The 12533-nt window shown below is 43.2% G+C and overlaps 1 protein-coding gene across 6 annotated transcripts in view; it reads left to right on the forward strand.

Annotated features, from left to right (window-relative positions):
- Positions 1-2035: 2035 nt before the first annotated feature.
- nck1b (NCK adaptor protein 1b) overlaps positions 2036-12533 on the forward strand; it is a 63192-nt gene continuing 52694 nt past the window's right edge. For 2 of the 6 annotated variants that reach the window (XM_053684031.1, XM_017480870.3), the window contains exon 1: positions 2036-2169. The gene's annotated coding sequence lies outside the window, so the exon portion shown is untranslated. The remainder of the gene's footprint in view (positions 2170-12533) is intronic. The other 4 variants (XM_047158459.2, XM_017480878.3, XM_017480896.3 and 1 more) reach the window with 3 other exon arrangements.

A 12533-nucleotide genomic window follows, 5' to 3' on the forward strand; every position in this document is an offset into this window, starting at 1 on the left:
GGGGTAAGGATCACTGGCATCTCAGGAGTATCATGTGTAGCTCGACAGAGAGAGAGAGAGAGAGAGGGAGGGAAAGACAGGGAGAGATTATTAGGTATGGTTATTGTCCTGTAACGGCTAAGGATAATGTACTTTGTTTGAGTGCAAGCAGGGACTCCATCAAGACTAGCTATGACAGTGTAACTAAAAGGGAGAGTCAGAAGGTAACACAGACATGAGGGCTCTCTGGGACATAAAGCAGCCAGCCCCTCCACCATCAACAAACCTGGGTGAAGGCGTGAAATTGGAGCCTATGTTTCCAGCCTGGACTTAAACACTGAGACTGTGTCTGAGTCCCGAACACTAATTGGAAGGCTGTTCCATAACTGTGGGGCTTTGTAAGAGAAAGCTCTTCCCCCTGCTGTAGCCTTCACTATTCCAGGTACTAACAAATAGCCTGCACCTTTTGATCGAAGTAGGCGTTGCGGCTCATAAAAGACCAAATGTTCGCTCAGGTACTGTGGCGCGAGACCATTCAGAGCTTTATAGGTCAATGGTGGTATTTTATAATCGATGTGAAATTTTACTGCTAGCCATTGCAGTGTGGATAAGATCAGGGTGATGTGGACATATCTTCTGGTTCTAGTAAGGACTCTTGCAGCAGCATTCTGGACTAACTGGAGCTTGTTTATGCTCCTATGGAACATCCAGACAGTAAGGAATTACAATAATAATAATAATAACATAGAGGTGATGAACGCATGAACTAATTTTCTGCATCATGTAGTGACATTATATTTCTTAACTTAGCAATATTTCTGAGATGAAAGAAGGCTATCCTAGTCTACATGAGCGTCAAGAAGGCTATCCTAGTCTACATGAGCGTCAAGAAGGTTATCCTAGTCTACATGAGCGTCAAATGAAAGACTGGAGTCGATAATCACACCAAGGTCTTTTACTGCTGCACATGATGAAACAGAAATACCATCCAGAGTTACTATTTAACCAGAAAGCTTACTTCTAGCTACACGTGGTCCTAGTACAAATACTTCTTTCTTATCAGAATTAAGTGAGAGGAAGTTAATAAGCATCCAGTGTCTAATGTCCTTTACACATTCCTTAACTTTTTAAAGCTGGTGTCTGGCATGTGGCTTTGCTGAAACATACAACTGTGCGTCATCAGTATAACAGCTGAAGCTAATTCCATGTTTACGAATAATTTGACCCATAGGTAGCATATATAAAGAAAAAAGCAGTGGGCCTAAAACGGAACCTTGTGGAACACCACAGTATTTGAGGGTTAAATGTGAGTTTTGCCCTAAATTGAAGAATTTCTTCACAATGTTGCACCAAGCTTACACAAATAAATACTTTATTATTATTGTTATTTATATTATTTATGCTATTTTCAATAGTTTAGCATCACCTATTTGTATAGCTTCAATAAATTTCAAATATTTAGATAAACAATCATTTTAATACGACTCTTTTATCATTTCGTCATACTGTCACAGCCCAAAAGCAACCTTTTACATGTTCATGGTTTTATTTTCTTCTAAACACATTGTTTTTAAAATAATATGCCTTTTTTAAACCTCACCATCACACCATTAAACACACCATTATCACGCAGTAAACAACTAAAAGTCTGCTGTGTGTCACCCTGTGACATGTAAATACATTTATAAATAACATTTAAACAAATACAAAAATCAAAAATCAAACCTAATCTTTTCCATTAGTAACAAAAAAGCATTTCAACGAAAGGCTATACTTTGACAGACGTACATTTCAGCCAATGAGAGTAACGAATCCTGATGGGCAACCAATGAGAATCGACAAGGACTGGTCTCTACTGGCAACGGAGGCGGAATTTCTCACGCTGAGATACTCTGGATACTGGAAAACCGTTTCTCTCAAGTCCCGCTTCCTGGGTTATATGACTGGCTATGGTGTCCGACTCTCTGTGATATGATTGGCTAAGACAATCCAGAGTGTGTGAATATAGCCTATCGTAATGCAAGAGGCGGGATTTGTCGTTCAGGGAAAATAACGTTGGAAAAGCTTCCCATAAAGGCGAACGGTGAGCGTTACTTCTACATCAGCGGAATGGTGCTAAATGTCTTATACACAGAATTGCTCAGATAAACCGGATAAATAACATATAAAACGATTTATCTTGCAGGTAAGGTGAGTGTTATTTAATTTTCTGCAAACCTTTATTTTGCTCTTTGGCTTGTTATTTTTTTTTACTTGCTAGCTCTGGAAAAGCGCTGGAATGCTAACAGGTAATCGGTATTGGCCGTATTACAAACGCGCTCCTTACTCTATGTTCGAGTGCACTACAGAGGGCGCGTCATAATGGTGTATGCGCCCTATCTAGTACACTATATATGTTAATCTCAGGCGTTTAGGATGCGGTTCGTGGAAATGTCTGTATTGCTAGGACAAACGATTGGAAATTGTATTGAGGGGAAAATGTGAGGAGTAAAATTGAGATGATTTTAATTCAGGCTTTTTGCTGAGAAATAGTTTGGTTTATTATTATTATTATTATTTTTTTTAGGACAAATTAGAGGTTTAAACAATGATGCTGAAGGAATAATTGAACTCGGAAGCTGAGATTTGTGTTAGCTAGGTTAAGTTAACCTGACTAGCTTTAAGGCATAAGGAAAATAATCATGTATAGTGTCCTAAATATCCTGAAAATGTTAAATAATTATAATAAATAATAAATAGCAAAAGCACAGATACTAAGTCTACGAAGGCTCAGCACACAATGTAGAAAAAACCCCCCCAGTACTTTCATTTCATCATCATGGCTGTAAATAATTCTTTTTAATTTGTAAATATATGTATGTAATAATAATAATAATAATAATAATAATAATAATCTGATCATCTTTAATCAGCACCCTTAACTAGGATATGTATTTCAATACTCAATTGATTTTGCTATTCAAGATGCCACAATGTGATTTATAAATCAATTCATTACGCATATTAATCTCAATTCTTTTTTTTCTTTTTTTTTTTTTTTTTTAAAAAAAAAAACCTATTCATATTTCTTTTAAAATGTAATTTCTCTCCATCACAAGAAACTAGTATCTTACGTCCATCCGGAAGGTTTAAACCTTAAGCCGAACCTAAACGTCCCTCGTAAAAGGTTCTGCCGTCGTCGTGATTGTCGTGATTGTCGTCATGATCCGCGTCTCAAATCAAAACCGTCTCGTCTTCCGTACTGCAGATACACTAAACAGAGCTGCGGATGAGTTTGAGGGGTTTTTATAAGTCAAAAACGAACCGCAGTAGGAAGATTGCTCCGTTTTCGTACTCGCTGACCGTCTAAAATTGTACACAGGTATGCGATCTGAGACAAAACGTTCGCTTCTCGAGTTATTTTGGCATCGTTGACTTGTTGTCCCCAGATTAAATTCGCCTCTAATATGTCCCGGTATGACGTGTAAATCCGAAAGTACGCTTCAGTTCTTACGCGTATGCTAGGAACGGATTTTGACGCAAATTTCGTCATCGGAAGCATACGATCTCCGCCCGATTTTTCCATGCACACATGCGCATTTAATTCTTTAGCACTATTTAGTTGTTCCACAAGATGGCGAGAGTGAGCCAGGGCCGTTGATTCTCAAGGTAGTCGGTGAAGAGATAAGGATTCGCATATGGGTGCTGATTGTGGCGAGAGATTGCCCAATCGTTGTTCTTCGTGTTGTTGTGATTCTTCTTCGTTGTCGTCCTTCACATCAGAAGATAAGATAAGATAAACTTTATTGATTTTTCCCTGGTTACAGCAGTTCAATTACACACACACACACACATACACACAAAAAAAAAAAAAACAGATAGGAAAGAATACACATTAAATAGGAATACAATTGAAAAAATGTCTAAAATATATATACGATAGGAATAGAAAAATAAGAATAAAAGTAGTAAACAATGATGATGATGATAATAATAATAATAATAATAATAATAATAATATGTACATTATGAACACCTCAATGTATGAAGACCTGTGTTACTGCTCTGTACTGACTCCTGTAGGTCAGGAGCGGTAGTGCAGGTTGTGGTTATGCATGTGTGTATACATTATGCTACGAGACTATACGACTGTGCGAATACGCTAGCGTACACGTTAAAAACAACTAAGTATACCAGAGGCTTAATACCGCTACTGGTTGTAGCCAAGCAGCTCCATACCACGATGCTCCCACCACCGTGCTTCGCTCTGGGCTTGATGTTCTTCTTCTTTCTCCAAACATGCCGTGCTGATTTACTGCCAGAGAGCTGTGTTTTCGTTTCGTCTTTTTTTTTTTTTTTTTTTGGCCCTCGTTCTAATTTTACACGTGCTTCAGTGATTGTAGCGGAGGAGGAGTGTCGTGTGAGGAATAGGAATGGAGATGATTCGTCACTTATCGTTCTCCGTCACCGTCAGTCCGAGAGCCTGTTGTGAAACTTCGCGCGGTTCACCTGAGACGGAGACGATCAGTCGTGAACTTTCATGCTGCGTATCGTCGAATTGATTGTACTCGCAGGGACGTGAGATTGCCGTCTTTTAATTGCTAAGGAACTGCGGCTTTTTCTCTCCGAGCGTCGTTTAATAGCCTTGTTCACGAGAACTTCTCCTTCAGCGTGATAGAAGCTTGTCATTATCTTCGTCACGTCGCTGATATCCGGAGTTGAAGAGGACGTTTAAGCGTAATCGTGTGAACTGAGATAGCGATTAGCGGCAGCTCGGTTTGTTCCGGTCGTCCTTTCGTCGAATGTACAGAGCCGTAAAACAGATGGTGGTTAAACCGAGAAGTTTAGTGATCGCGCTCGACTCATGAATCAGAAGTACCGAACCTTCGGTATGTTTTCCTGCGCTGAGCGTTTCAGCACCTTGTCTGTGTTCGGTACCATCTCTGAGACCCGTACGTTCGGCTCCAAACCGCACGTGTTACACCAAACCGTCCGTTCTTCCATCCGCGCTCCTGTTATTTCTTTTTACCGAGCACACGGTTATCCAGCTGATAAACCCGGTCACGTCTGTGTTTAGTCTGTCAACAGCGGTTTCTGTTCCATCTCTCCCTCCCTCTATCCCTCCCGCTCTCGCTATCCCTCTCTCTCTCTCTCTCTCTCTCTCTCCCTATCCCTCTCTCCCCCCCTCGCTCTCTTTCTCTACACCTCTCTCTCTCCCTATCCCTCTCTCCCCCCCCTCGCTCTTTCTCTCTCTACCCCTCTCTCTCTCCCTCTGTCTCCCCCCTTTCGCGCTCTCTCTCTCTATCCCTCCTGTGCTCTCTCTCTCTCTCTCTCTCTCTCTCTCTCTCTCTCTCTCTCTCTCCCCCTCCCTCTCTCTCGATCGATCTCTCTCTCTCCCTCCCTCTCTCTCGATCGATCTCTCTCTCTCCCCCTCCCTCTCTCTCGATCGATCTCTCTCTCTCTCCCTCCCTCTCTCTCTCTCTCGCTCGCTCTCTCTCTCTCTCTCTCTCTCTCTCTCTCTCTCTCTCTCTAACTGAAGCTGGCTCTCAGCAGGGCTTCCACACACACGTGCTCAGGTTTAGATGAGGCTCCGGTGGTTTGTACTCCGACCAGTGAACTCCACGTGTCAGTTACGCTGCTCACAGCGACACGAGCGCGTTTTCATCTGACTGATTTTGATGATAAGAAGATAAAATAGCGCTCAAGTCACTTTTTTTCTTTTCCTTTCCATGCCTCTACCATCCGAGAGCGCGTATATACAGTCCGTGCAGGGTTTCGATTTTTAAAAAATTATTTTATCTTTTTTTTTGGCGAATGTTGCTGCCAAAAACAATCGATTTTGCTGTGGTTTTTTTTTTTTCCGTTTTTTTTTTTTTTTTTTTTTAAATGTGTGAATTAATTATTTTTATTTTTGCAGAAAACTACTAGACAACACAATCTCCCACGAAAGATCACAATCTCCCAGGAAAAACGTTTCGCACGGCCTTGTAGCCGTACTCGCGTTCAACGCACGCGAATCGAAGACGGTTTTGGATGAACGGGCGTCGTGATGACGTCACGCATCTGCGGAAACTTTTAAAAATCGCAAGCTCCTCTGAACATTGCAGCGTTTACTCGATTTTACTGAACCTTTATTTAACCAGGAAACGCTCATGAGATCGCGGATCTCTTTTTCAAAAGCGCACTGCCCGAGATAGGCAGCAAGCGCGTCGTTTCAAACGTAAAACAAATTAAAAAGTCAAAAAGTACAGTCAACAATCAGCTTTCGTCATTAACGGAGGATCTGGTGTGTCCTGTTGCGTAAGTGATCAGTGGACAGATTCTGTCGAATGTTGTTTCATGACCATTAAAGCCATCAGGCACTGGTTAGCGGTGGATTTAATGCAGAATGTTGTTCACGTTATTGTTTTTTTTTTGTTGTTGTTGTCATGTCACGTGACTTGTTAATTATTCCAGTCTATTCTACACACCACCATTTCAGAAGTTTTAAACTCGTATTAAACCATCTCCTTTATGTTTTAGATGTAATGAGGCTGCTGCGTCATTACACTTCATGGTATTATATAAACCGTCATTCGGGGTTCATTTATCGCACGTCATCGGTTCTGTGTCTCTGTTCACGTCAGGGTTTATTCGTAATTGCTTGCTGTTGGCGTGTATAGAAACACAAATAATCCTGTTAAACACGTGCTGAATGAAGTAACACGCGGTACGTTTACACAGCCAATAATAATCCGATACGAACCCGATTAAGACGATACTCTGATTAAGAAACTAGCATGTAAACAGCGATTATTGATGACCTTAATCCGATTAAAGTCATACTCGAAGTAAACACAAATGGAATTAAGACGTGTGGAGTATTCCTGTTTTAGTCGCATTATCGACGTGCGTTACAGACGTGTACACACCTTAATCACACTATTATCGTTGTGTGAGAGTTTTCACCGCATTGTGCGACAGGACACGTACACACACGGCAGCGCTCGACCGTTTGACGGTAAACAAGAGAGTACGGCTGCGTCCCAAACCGCATACTTACCTAGTAGGAGAAATACATGTATCTATGCGACGATATAGACGGTAAGTACACGGTTTGGGACGCAGCCCACGGCTTGAAGCAGTCGTCTATTAGCACGTACAGCACGACGAATAATTAACCGCACTTGAAGCTTACGTCAAATTAAAAATGTATAAACTGTATACGGTTCCATAACGAAGACCAAGTGTATGTTGATACGTGAAATTCTGGAGGGATGGCGTGGCGTGGGGACGTAATGACGTGTGCTTTAATCCGTCTATGTTCTATAACACGTAAAACCTGAACAGGAAAGGGGTATTCTAAAAGCGACTCATGTAAACACCTTAATCAGAATACTGTCTTATTCAGAATAAGGTCAGTAATTAGATTACTGCTGTCCATGTAAATGTAGTCATTGAGAACAAACAAGTGCCTTCTGTGGAAGTGGAGACTTCGCTGTAGTTTCGCCCTTATTTCGCTGTTTAGTGCTGAGTGCCTGGGTCTTTATCTCGAGATGGCGTGTACGTGGACAGCTCCCTACTGAACGGACTGAGTGAATATTACACTGCCTTAACCCTCTTGGGCATGGAGTTCACCAGAGCTTCACGGGTTGCCACTGGAGTCCTCTTCCACTCCTCCATGACGACATCACGGAGCTGGTGGATGTCAGAGACCTTGTGCTGCTCCACCTTCCGTTTGAGGATGCCCCACAGATGCTCAATAGGGTTTCGGTCTGGAGACATGCTTGGCCAGTGCATCACCTTCACCCTCAGCTTCTTTAGCAAGGCAGTGGTCGTCTTGGAGGTGTGTTTGGGGTCGTTATCATGCTGGAATACTGCATACTGATCATGCTCTGCTTCAGTATGTCACAGTACATGTTGGCATTCATGGTTCCCTCAGTGAACTGTAGCTCCCCAGTGCCGGCAGCACTCATGCAGCCCCAGACCATGACACTCCCACCACCATGCCTGACTGTAGGCAAGACACACTTGTCTTTGTACTCCTCACCTGGTTGCTGCCACACACGCGTGACATCATCTGAACCAAATAAGTTTATCTTGGTCTCATCAGACCACAGGACACGGTTCCAGTAATCCATGTCCATAGTCTGCTTGTCTTCAGCAAACTGTTTGCGGGCTTTCTTGTGCATCATCTTTAGAAGAGGCTTCCTTCTGGGACGACAGCCATGCAGACCAATTTGATGCAGTGTGCGGCGTATGGTCTGAGCACTGACAGGCTGACCCCCTACCCCTTCAACCTCTGCAGCAATGCTGGCAGCACTCATACGTCTGTTTCCCAAAGACAACCTCTGGATATGACGCTGAGCACGTGCACTCAACTTCTTTGGTCGATGCAGACATGGCGAGGCCTGTTCTGAGTGGAACCTGTCCTGTTAAACCGCTGTATGGTCTTGGCCACCGTGCTGCAGCTCAGTGTCAGGCTCTTGGCAATCTTCTTATAGCCTAGGCCATCTTTATGCAGAGCAACATTTCTTTTTTTCAGATCCTCAGAGAGTTCTTTGCCATGAGGTGCCATGTTGAACTTCCAGTGACCAGTATGAGGGAGTGTGAGAGCGGTGACACCAAATTTAACACACCTGCTCCCCATTCACACCTGAGACCTTGTAACACTAACAAGTCACATGACACCGGGGAGGGAAAATGGCTAATTGGGCCCAATTTGGACATTTTCACTTAGGGGTGTACTCACTTTTGTTACCAGCGGTTTAGACATTAATGGCTGTGTGTTGAGTTATTTTGAGGGGACGGCAAATTTACACTGTTACACAAGCTGTACACTCACTACTTTACATTGTAGCAAAGTGTCATTTCTTCAGTGTTGTCACATGAAAAGATATAATCAAATATTTACAAACATGTGAGGGGTGTACTCACTTTTGTGAGGACGAACGAGCGCAGCCTACACGGAGGTTATTTTAGTACACCCCTCGTGTGCCGCACTACACACGGAACTTCCCCCGAAGCAGTAGAAATCCCACGTCCGTGTGCTCGTCAGGGGAGAGGAAGTCCACGCGCCTTCCTGGTAATTGAGTAACAGTCAGAATTCACACACTTTTTTCAGAAAATACACCCAGGTGGTGAAGGGCATGGCCAAGGTCACAGCATGATGACCGCACAGCTCTGTCTCTCCTGTCCTCTATATATCATGGTTCCAAGCTTTCAGACATCGTGTTTATATGTGTACCGTCAAGCACTTTAACGAGGTCTTAAAACACATCGGTGACATGTTCAGGCTGTAACGTTCCAGGAACGTCGGGCGTAATGACACGCACACCTGTCCTGCCGAGCTAGGACTGAGTGATCATTGTAAATGAGCGTTTATATATCTGTGTACGTACAGGTGCGTATCAGGAAGTTAGAATATCGTGGAAAAAAGAATTTTTGTTTCCTGTAATTGAATTCAAAAAGTGGAACTTTTTCATATTTTCTAGATTCATTACACAGGAAGTGAAATGTTTCAGGTCTATTTTTATGTTTTAATCTCGTTGATTATGGCTTGCAGCTCATGAAAATAAAAATCCAGTATCTCAAAATATTAGAGAGATGATGGTGGTGATAATAATAATAATAATAATAATAATAATAATAATAGCAGAGAGAGATGTGCGTGTATGAATTACGGCGTCTGTAGTAATAACGAAGCTGTGAGTTTAACTGTATGTTGCTATGGTTACAGTTGTTTATAGGTAGCACGTTCATTCAGAGCAGTGATTAGACTGACCGGAACTCCCTGTAGTATACACGGTTTTAACGCACACCTTCCAGCCAATCACGATCGAGTATTCGGACAGACCGTAGTTTAAATAAAGTCATTCCCTCGCCAGTGTTTTTCTTTTTTAAGTTAATAAGACACACGCACAAAAAAAAAAAAACCCGCACAAAAAAAACCCCAGAAAGTCCTGAGGACTTTCCCACGGTGGAAAACCTCCCGACCGTTATCAAGCGCCGACACTGGAGACTCCTTCCATAGGCACGCGTGTTCCTGTAAACCTGCTGCGGAATCAAAGAGGAAGAATTATTGTCCGAGCTACTGTTATAACACACGGATATCCCCACCTTCTGACCAATCAGAATCCAGAATTCCGCAGCGCTCTTTTCAAAAGGCGTTGTTTATTTGGGATTCGTGACGTCTCCGACCAGAATGAAGTGTTTATCGGCGGTGAATGATAAATAAACTGGTTTATAGTAAGACGTCGCGAGGCTCAGTGTAAAAGTGGAAATTCAGGTTCGGTAAAGAAATTTAATTTCCATCTGGATTGGGGGGGGATTTATTTCCTGAACTGCAGGTCTCTTTGATTTTAAATGTGACGGTGCGATAACGGTGGAAACATGTACGTGAAGCGTTACCATAGTGACATCACTGGGCTTAAGGCCAACCTTCAACGTACAATACAATACACTAATAACAACGTCGCTTTTGTGTACGGTTGGAAATGTGTGTGCGTGTGTGTGTGTGTGTGTGTGTGTGTGTGTGTGTGTGTAGGGGTGAGGCCTGTTGCAGCTGGTGAACATTGTAGTTTCTGTAATTATCCTCTCTCTGACAGGTCTCTCCACAACCTCTCATTAAGGTGAGAGAGACGGCCATGTTTCTTGAGGCCCCAAATCTGAGTTGAGAGGCCAAGGCAGGGGACAAAGGGATGAGGGGCGGGGCAAATATTCATACAGGCCCTGTTCCCTCTAGGGCAGAAATTTCATATCGTGATTTCAGGCTCACGATGGATTTTTTTTTTTTTTTTTTTTTTTTTTTTTCCATGTTGGTTTTTAGGAGTATTTTTGTAAAGTTACTGAACAGAATCACCAAGCTAATTTAATGAAAATATAGCTCTATTAGGAAACATAACCTCAAAGTAAAGTAATAAGACCCCTAAAGGCTTGGACCCCTAATAATAAGACCCCTAGGCTTGGACCCCTCAACCTATTAACATGGGCTAATGTGGGTTGTGATTTCCACCAGTGTAACGAAACGAAAAACAATTATAAATCTTGGACCCCCTGGCTGTGCTTCACAGAGCCCTCAGGGTTCCCCGGACCTCAGTTTGAGAACCAGTTCTATAGCATGTAGCTCTCCAACAACTTGATCAGTCGGTATCCGTGTTATTTTGGGTAAACAATGTTTGTCATCATAAAGATGGACGTCAAGTTATTATGTTTAAAATCAGATTTTTTGGGTTGTTTTCCGGAATTCAGTTGGACCGACCGCAACACATTTTTACTGACTGTCCTCATTATCAGTAGGTGTTGGTGCATTTACAAGTCTGTTGTTGGTACTCCTTTATTCTCCCTCCTCCTCCTCCTCCCTCCCTCTCTCCCTCCCTCTCTCTCTCTCTCTCTCTCTCTCTCTCTCTCATGTTTTATGCTGAACTCCACATCCTGTTCTGTTCAGCTGATCAGGACACTGCTGTGACGTGGCACTTGTTTCTCTCTCTGTCTCTCTCTCTCTGGGTTACAGTGCATATATTCACACACACACACACACACACACACACAAACAGCAACAAAAGAGAGAGCAAAAATATAAATGATCACTCTGTGCAGCAGTCAGTCAGCGCTGTGTGTGTTTTGTGTCACACGTTGCCTTTTATTGTTAAACATACGCTCATTATTCTCTGTGTTCTTGTTGTGACACTTGCGCTGCCTTATTCAGGCTTTTCCTGGCACCTGAATGAGGTGATGTAGAAGAGGGTGCGGTGAGATGTAGAAGGGGGTGTGTGGTGAGAGAGGTAGAAGGGGGTGTGGTGAGAGGTAGAAGGGGGTGTGGTGTGGTGAGAGAGGTAGAAGGGGGTGTGGTGAGAGAGGTAGAAGGGGGTGTGGTGCGTCGAGAGAGGTAGAAGGGGCGGGTGCGTCGAGAGAGGTAGAAGGGGCGGGTGCGTCGAGAGAGGTAGAAGGGGTGGGTGCGGCGAGAGAGGGGTTGAAGGGGGGGTGCGGCGAGAGAGAGGGGTTGAAGGGGGGTAAAAGAGGGTCCCTCCTTGGAGCACTGTCGGTAGGTACTCACCCCTGCTGATTGGGAACACTCCACAAGCCTTGCCATTTCAGAAATGCCCCGACCCAGAAATGCGCCGTCGTGTGGTCATTACGATCGGACCTTGTCAAAGACCTGTCCGGTTCTCCCGCATCCAACACGTAGACCATGAGAACCGACTGTCCGTGTACCGTCTAATATTTCCCAGACCTTGACATGCGCCATGGCAACTAACTAATAAACATTATTCACTTCATGTGTGAGTGGTCGTAATGTTTAGGCCCATCGGTATACTATGTCTTACACACATGGGATCCCATCTCTGAACACCACTGCAGAACATCTGTACGGAGCTGGATGAACAATTAACACCATTCTTGAATGATGGAAGATGACCTTTGTGTTTAATTGGTTGTCTGTAACACTTCTTTGAAATTATGAGTCAGTAATCAGTATATAATATAATAATATACAATATTATAATAGGGGTTTGCTGTTGATCACCGCTAGCTACTTTTTGCTTCTTTCAGGACGCCGCTGCCTCCGTTTCGCTCCTTTCAGGACGCCGCTGCCT

The sequence above is a fragment of the Ictalurus punctatus genome, chromosome 1 (genome assembly GCF_001660625.3).
Source record: "Ictalurus punctatus breed USDA103 chromosome 1, Coco_2.0, whole genome shotgun sequence".
NCBI lineage: Eukaryota > Metazoa > Chordata > Actinopteri > Siluriformes > Ictaluridae > Ictalurus > Ictalurus punctatus.